Source organism: Camelus bactrianus, chromosome X (genome assembly GCF_048773025.1).
Source record: "Camelus bactrianus isolate YW-2024 breed Bactrian camel chromosome X, ASM4877302v1, whole genome shotgun sequence".
In the NCBI taxonomy this organism is placed as follows: Eukaryota; Metazoa; Chordata; class Mammalia; order Artiodactyla; family Camelidae; genus Camelus; species Camelus bactrianus.
The window spans coordinates 64,808,426-64,817,165 of record NC_133575.1 but is presented as its reverse complement, the minus strand read 5'-3'; the positions used below and the strand labels follow the sequence as shown (position 1 = coordinate 64,817,165).

Here is an 8,740-nt window from a genome sequence, read left to right as displayed (position 1 = left end):
TGGATCAAAGACTTAAATATAAGACAAGATACAATAAATCTCCTAGAAGAAAATATAGGCAAAACATTATCTTACATACATCTCAAAAATGTTCTCCTAGAACACTCTGCTCAAGCAATAGAAATAAAAGCTAGAATAAAGAAATGGGACCTAATGAAACTTACAAGCTTCTGCACAGCAAAGGAAACCATAAATAAAACAAAAAGAAAACCTATGGAATGGGAGAAAATTTTTGCAAATGAAACCGACAAAGGCTTGATCTCCAGAATATATAAGCAGCTCATACGACTTAATAAGTAACAACCAAACAACCCAATCCAAAAATGGGCAAAAGACCTAAACAAGCAATTCTCCAAGGAAGAAATACAAATGATCAATAGGCACACATGAAAAAATGCTCAGTATCACTAATTATCAGAGAAATGCAAATCAAAACTGCAATCAGGTATCACGTCACACCAGCCAGAATGCCCATCATTCAAAAATCCACAAATGACAAATGCTGGAGAGGCTGTGGAGAAAGGGGAACCCTCCTACACTGCTGGTGGGAATGCAGTTTGGTGCAGCCACTGCGGAAAACAGTATGGATATTCCTCAAATGACTAGGAATAGACTTACCTTATGACTCAGGAATCCCGCTTCTGGGCATATATCCAGAAGAACCCTACTTTAGGATGACACCTGCATCCCAATGTTCATAGCAGCACTATTTACAATAGCTAAGACATGGAGACAGCCTAAATATCCATGAATGGATGACGGGATAAAGAAGAACTGGTATATTTACACAATGGAATACTACTCAGCCATAAAAACCGACAACATAACACTATTTGCAGCAACATGGATGCTCCTGGAGAATGTCATTCTAAGTGAAGTAAGCCAGAAAGAGAAAGAAAAATACCATATGAGATCACTCATATGTGGAATATATATATAAAAAAAAGCATAAATACAAAACAGAAATTGACTCATAGACATAGAATAGAGACTTGTGGTTACCAAGGAGGCTGGGGGTGGGAAGAGATAGACTTGGATTTCAAAATTGTAGTATAGATAAACAAGATTATACTGTATAGCACGGGGAATAATATCCAAGTACTTATGGTAGCTCACAGAGAAAGGAATGTGACAATGAATATATATATGTTCATGTACAATTGAAAAACTGTGCTCTACACTGGAATTTGATGCAACATTGTAAAATGATTATAAATCAATAAAAAAAATTAAAAAATTATATCACTAATGCTTAACACTTTGCCTGTTATATATATTGCCCTTGAAATTGAGGAAGCAATAAATAAATGAGTCAATGATCAGAGATGAAGAAGACATGGTCCTTGTCTTTAAAGATGTCATGATTTAGTGGGGGAGAAAGATAATTTAATCATTAAAATGCAATGTGAAAAGCCTCATAATAGATATTTGAACAAAACTTCATGGCACAATAAACAGCCACTAAATCTGTCTAGAAATTCTGGGAAAATCTTAGAGGGGAGAGAAATTTTGTGTAATTCCTAAATGATGAATGAGTGTTTTCCAGGCAGAGAAGTGAGAAGACGGAAGATAGTCCAGAGAAGAGATAAAGAAATGAAAAAGCATTTGCCTTAACCTGTGTCCCCCAACCTCAAACAGAGTAGGAAGTTTTTATTTGGTTAGTTTATTTGGGAAATGATCTCAGGGTGTAAGAATGAGGGACAGGGGATGTGACATAGAAAAGAAGGAAGAGTTAATAAAGGATTTACTGGCTATCACTATTGGTAACCAAATGCTTGATCCCATAGTACATCTGAGGATCCTTATGAAATGAGTCTTGTAAAAATTTCCATTCTGGATTCAAAAGTAAGAAGCATTTATCCATTGTTCTGCCTCTCATTTGTCAAGGGTGACTTTATAAGTTAACTCATCCTCATTTCTAGATTACACATCTATGATTACCAAGCAGTTTCCCAAAGCCATCTTGCACTATGTCAAAGAAGCCTTTCAAATGAGAAGTACATGGTATGGGCCAAGGTGTGCACTATCAGGATACACCTGAAAAAAGCTTGTTGAAGCCTGAGTGGAAATGATCACTGCAGCAGAGGCTGAAGGAAGAAATTTGAGAGGATTTGAAGTGGCACACAAGAGGTAACTTAAACAATATGTAAGTGTGGTAATACATGTAATTTGAAGAATTATGAATAATTCCACTTATGTAGAGTTAGCAGTCCCAGGTAATAGCAGGAAATGAAGCTAAAAAGATTGGTTAGAACCAAATTATAAAGAATTTTATATGACATGCTAAGGTGTTTAAAATGTATTCTTGTGGTAAGATCATAAAGAGCTAGATTTTGTGGTTTCAGACTTGGTTTGATCTGTTGACACACAGTAGATAAGAGTTAGAGCATGTCATGTACACTAACTAACAAGAGATTGCATTATAAATCAGGAAACTAACTTTTTCATTTATAATGAGAAAATACCTTCCAAGAAGGCCTAGATAATTTAATTTCATTTTGAAAAGGCTTCATTAGAAACTATATTACCTTCAAAAGTTTGCTTGCTAACACAGAGTCTGTAAGGGATAAAGGATCCTAAAATGGCTTTATAATCCTATAATAGCCTGATTCACTTATGTTTATTTTTGACACACTTTGTCAGCTGCTCAGGGTACCCTCTTTCTACAAAGATAAACAATTAACTTCAAGATAAAGTTCTCCATTTTTTCTAGAATCTGTGCAGACCACTACTCTTCTTTTAAAAATAACCTTTCTTTAAACAGTTTGGTTACAATCTAACTTAAAAATTACATCACAGTCTTAAGAATTGAGACACAATCAGAAACCATAAAACTCATTCTTAGAGGAAAATATAGGCAGAACATTCTATGATATAAATAATAGAAATATTTTTTGATCTGTCTCCTAAAATGAAATAAAAGCAAAGGTAAACAAGCAGGGCCTAATTAAAGTTAACAGATTTTGCACAACAAAGTAAACCATTCACAAGATGAAAAGACAACCTACTGAGTGGGAGAAAATATTTGCAAATGATATTACTGGTAAGGAGTTAGTATCCAAAATATATAAACAGCTCATACAACTCGACATAAAAAAAAAACAAATATATTTAAAAATGGGAAGAAGACTTGAATAGACATTTTTCCATAGAAGGCTTGCAGATGGCCAACAGGCACATGAAAAGATGCTCATCATCACTAATCATCAGGGGAATGTAAGTCAAAACCACAATGAGATACCACCTCATATCTGTCAGAATGGGTATCATCAAAAACAACACAAATAACAAATGTTGAAGAGGATGGAACTCTTGCATATTGTGGATGGGAATGTAAATTGGTGCAGCCACTGTGGAAATCAGTATGAGGGTTTCTCAAAAAACAAAATAGAACTACCATATGACCCAGAAATTCCCCTCCTGGGTATATCTGAAGAAAATAAAAACACTAATTTGAAAAGATACATGAACCCCAATGTTCATAGCAATTACTTTTTACAATTGCCAAGATATGAAAGCAATGTAAGTGTCCATCAATAGATGAACGGATAAAGAATTTGTGGATTTTAGTGATTTGCAAGAGTGAAAATTGGAAGGCTTTCTATTTAGGAGATAAACATCTGTCCTGATTTAAAGGTGAGATGTGACTGAATTTTGGGAGAATGTAAGGAGACTGACTTCTTATCAGTCAAAAGGCCGATTTAGGGAAGGACTAATTTTGAGGATGCAGTAGTTTTCAGATGTTTCAAGTGTTGTGGACAGAGACTTGTTTGGATTATGTGTTTCTCAGCTAGACTAAATAAATACTAACAATGGATAAGTGCAAACACATTGAGCAGTTGAGGCTTGCTCCAGACCGTTCCATCTTCAACCCTCAGAAATGGCATTGTGTGGACTGTAATACAACTGAATCAATTTGGGCTTGCCTTAGCTGTTCTCATGTGGAAGATATATTGATGAACAAGCACTCAAGCATTTTCAAGAATATTCATCCTGTTGCATTGGAGGTGAATGAGATGTATGTTTTTTGTTACCATTGTGATGATTATTTTCTAATGATAATGTATCTGCAGTAAGTGTAATCAAAAGTCAAAATTATCACTGCACCACTCATAGTTGAAGGGTTTTATGGTCTATGGGTACATGTGATGATTCATATTTCTTACATGATGGCACTCTATCTCTGCTCCAAAATAAGAGGCAAATGTATACTGCTCTGTCACAGGAGAAGGATACTGATGGGTAAAAATCTTTTGAACTTGGTTTGAACAGTCACCTGTTGGAAGAAAAGAGCAAGAAGAACAATTTCAGGAAGGAAAAAAAAAGCAGCAAAAAGAGAAGTGAAGAAAAAATGGCAAGTATTAGAGCATTAAGTTAAAGCAGAATTGAAAAATATGCCTCCTAGAAAGAGTTTACGTTTGCAAGGTGTAGCTCAGTCCACCACAATAGAAATAGTTCCTATTCAAGTACCAGTATAAATCTCAGCACCATCAGCAAAAGATAAAGTAGTATCTACCTCAGAATATGTAAGATTTTAAAAAAAACCAGTGACTTCTCCATTAAACAAAGGCCAATAGTAACTTCCGGTGTAACAGGATTGAGAAATTTGGGAAATACTATATGAATTCTGTTCTTCAAGTGTTGAGTCATTTACTTATTTTTGACAACTTTTTAAAAAACATGATCTGAGCCAATGGCTGGCTGTGATAGCTAACGATAAAACAAGCTCAACTTATAAGCATCCTCCAGTCACAGATACAGTATATCAAATGAATGAATACCAAGAAAAAGAAACAGGCTCTGTTCACTCCAGACATCCAAGTTTACCATCAGTATGAAGCGGTGGAGCATCAAAGAGTATAAAGATGGAACTTATTTAGCCAAGGGAGCCAAGTTCACAATACATTTCTCTGTCATGAACTGCATACTTTGTTCCAAGTCATGTGGTCTGCAAAGTGGACCTTGGTCTCACCATTTGCTATGCTACACTCAGTATGGAGACTAATTCCTGCTTTTTGTGGTTATGCCCAACAAGATGCTCAGAAATTTCTTTGTGAACTTTTGGATAAAATATAACATGAACTAGAGACAAATGGTAACAGATTACTAGCTCTTATCCCACTTCTCAAAGGAAACTTATCAAATAGGTTCTGAATGTTGTGAACAACATTTTTATGGACAACTTCTTAGTCAAGTTACATGTCTTGCATGTGACAACAAATCAAATACCATAGAACCTTTCTGGGACTTGCCACTAGAATTTCCAGAAAGATACAAATGCAGTGGAAAATGAGTCCCCCTCCTCCCACTTAGAGATATGAATCATCCACAACTTCTGCCCTGGTTGTATAAATTTGTATGTACTCAAGCAATAAAATCATTGTTTAACTAGAAAAAACATTAAGAATTTCCAGAAAGACACCAATGCAGTGGAAAAGATACTGATTCCCAGCCATGTCTGGTTACTGAAATGTTGGCCAAATTCACAGAAACTGAATCTTAGGAGGGAAAAAAATCTATGAATGTAACCAGTATAATTCAAAATGTGGAACATTTTCCAGAAAACCAGTTGTACTCACAGAAGCCCCCAATCAGCTTACCGTTTGCTACCTACCTCAGGTTCTCAGACTACATCTCAAACAATTATGGTGGTCAGGATGTAATAACTGAGAAAAGATTAGTTTTCATATTGGCTTTGAAGAAATCTTAAGCATGGAGCCCTATTGCTGCAGGGAGTCCCTGGGAATTCCTCAGACCAGAATGCTTTACCTATGACTTTTCTGCAGTAGTAATGCACCATGGGAAAGAATTTGTCTCAGGACACTACACTGCTTGCTGTTATAATTCTAAAGGAGGGTTCTGGGTATAATGCAATGATTCCAAGCTAAACATGTACGCTGGGGATGAAGTATGCAAGGCCCAAGCTTATATCTTGTCTTATACTCAGCAAGTTACTGGGGATGGACGTTCTAAACTCTTGCCTCCATTACTCCTATGTGTAGCTAGCATTCCAATGAAGAAGCTGATCCCACTTTTAATGAAATCCCTAGTTGATCCAAAGACAATGGGGCTTTCTTCTTATAATTTGTGTGTGTGTGTGTGTGTGTGTGTGTGTGTATATATATATATATATATATTTTTTAAAAATGTTTGACAACATTTATGAGCTTCATTGTTTTTATTTTTACTTATTAATCAGTGCATATTTTGTTTACACATTTTGTATCTAACTACAACAAATCGCTTTTTTACAGAGACAAAGTTCTTATATATATATATATATATATATATATACACACCAGTGACAGCAAGTAACTAAACTTTTTTCAAGTAGTAGACAGTTTTAAACTTTTAGCATTTACCTCAAACTAGTGTTACCTCTTTTATATTTTGATGTCTTAATTAATTTAGATTATGAATTTGTGCAATCTTCTACTGAAGAAGTTCAGATGGCATCATTTTATACATTCATATTTATCTTTTGTAGCTGCTTTCTATATAAATTCTTATCAGATGGAAAATTAGAATTTATTCAATAATAGTCGTACCAAAAAAATTAATAAATAAATAAAAAGCATTTCTTTCAGGAATTTTGTATGTTGAAATCATGTTTACCCCCTGAAGGGAGTTAAACTACTACAAAGTAAAATAGCAATGTATCACCTAAATACTCATCAATCACACTCATTAATATTCCTGAGGTTTTCTGTGTTACAGGGCTCAGAATAGACATTACTTTGGTTAATGGAACTTCATTTTTTTCAGAAATGTATTAAGTTTTAGTAATTGTTCTTTATTTGGCATAGTCAAACTGTATACAAATGAAAATGACAGCTTTATAAACAGCATGTTTAAATGACTTCAGTACTATAAACATGAAAATGATGGTTGAGACTTGTAATGATGATTTGTCTGGCAACAAACAGGTTTATCAAGATTCTAATAAAGCAGTCATATATTAAAAAAATTGAATTTAGCAAATAGTATATTATGATGTAATACAAGTGCAGCTCAACTTGGATATGCATTTATTTTATATATTTAACATTAGATCTCTTAAAGCCTTGTACCATATCTTATTTTGAGGTTTTTAGTTTAAAGGTATAAAAACTAGTCTTGAAAGAAAAAATTGCATAAGACTGAGAACATACTTTTTCAAAATTGGCAACTGAGCAAAATGTTCAGCATCACATTTTTCTAAATAACTAAAGCCTGGATTAATTATTCTTGCTAGGATTATGCAAATAGTAAGCACCCCTCAGATACTCAAACACTGGGCCCTGAATTTTTAAATTAAAAATTAAATTTGCATATTATTAAAAATATAGTTTGAAGGGGGAGGGTATAGCTAAGTGTTAGAGTGCATGCTTAGCATGCACGAGGTCCAGGGTTCAATACCTAGTACCTCTGTTTAAATAAATACATAAATAAACCTAATTACCACTCCCCCTCCAAAAATATATAGTTTGAAATATTCTTTGTTCTTCCCTAATAATCTTATTAGATCTATTTAAATTCCTGCTGCACTAACTTAATTTTATTCAGAAAGAGAATCCACTAACCTTTGTAAATGAGCTATATAAGATCTTAGCTCCGTGTTAACTACTGGGAGATCACTTATCTCTTTTTTCTCAAGTGACTTTGCTTGCATATTGAAATCTTAATGAAAGATAATATCCTGTAGAATGCTGTCTTCTGCTAGTGATCACTTATAAGTATAATCTTGAAAAGGACATCTATTAGCAAAATTTCCTTAAATTATAGAGAACAAGTTATCTTGGACAGCAGATCATGAAGTGCAATGAGAATTTATCCTGAACAGACAAATCATTCATACCAAAAATACAACATGAATAATAAATGACTAAATTTTAAAGTTATTCACTTATTAAATACTTATGCAAGTTGCTACATCAACTGTTAACATAATCATATTTCATTAAAGATTTATGTGGTCAAGAAAAAAAAGTTGTGGTAACTATACAACAGAATGCTACTCAGCCATAAAAAAGAATGAAATTTTGCCATTTGTAACATCATGAAGAAAATTTAGAGATTATGCTAAGTGAAACAAGTCAAATAGTAAAAGAGAAATACTGTATAATATCACTTATATGTTGAATCTAAAAAATACAACAAATTAGAGAATAAAAAAAAAAAAAACAGGTAGCCAAGATGGTGGAGTAGAAGGACACTCATAGTTCACCCTCTCCCACAAATACACCAAAACTCACATCCTCGGACCCACCCAGCCAACAAGAGCAACTGCTGAACTCTGACAGAATATTGTCCTTTTCAAAAGACAAAGACACCTCGAATCTGCTAGGAGAAAAGGAAAAAAGAAAGCTGAAAAAGCAAAACAGTGCAGACCGGTCCAGTGGGGAGGGAGCAGCAAAGGAGGAATAGTACTCATTCACTGAATCTCCCCTTCTCCAGCAGAGATCAGTGGGAAGGAGGGGGAACCTCCAAGGCTCAGATCTGTAGAGAAGCCCTAAACCGACAGAACTAAGTTCAATGGGCACAGACGGTCTCTGCAACTCCCAGCCCTGGAGGCAAAGTGGCAGGTAGGGGATGGGACAGGTAGAGCCGGGCAGAGTACTGGGGTAGCTGCACTGAGGCAACCCCAGGAGACTGCAGGGTGCTGCATGCTGTGGATGAGTGGGTACATAGGGCAAAACAACCTGGGTCCTCCATAAAACAACACGGCTGATGTACCCTGGGGGGAAGGATGCCATACACC

General features: G+C 35.0%; 1 pseudogene; it reads left to right on the top strand.

Moving 5' to 3' along the window:
* The first annotated feature begins 3,812 nt into the window (after nucleotides 1–3,812).
* On the top strand, nucleotides 3,813–6,729 carry LOC105064760 (ubiquitin carboxyl-terminal hydrolase 44-like; annotated as a pseudogene).
* The last annotated feature ends 2,011 nt before the right edge of the window (nucleotides 6,730–8,740 follow it).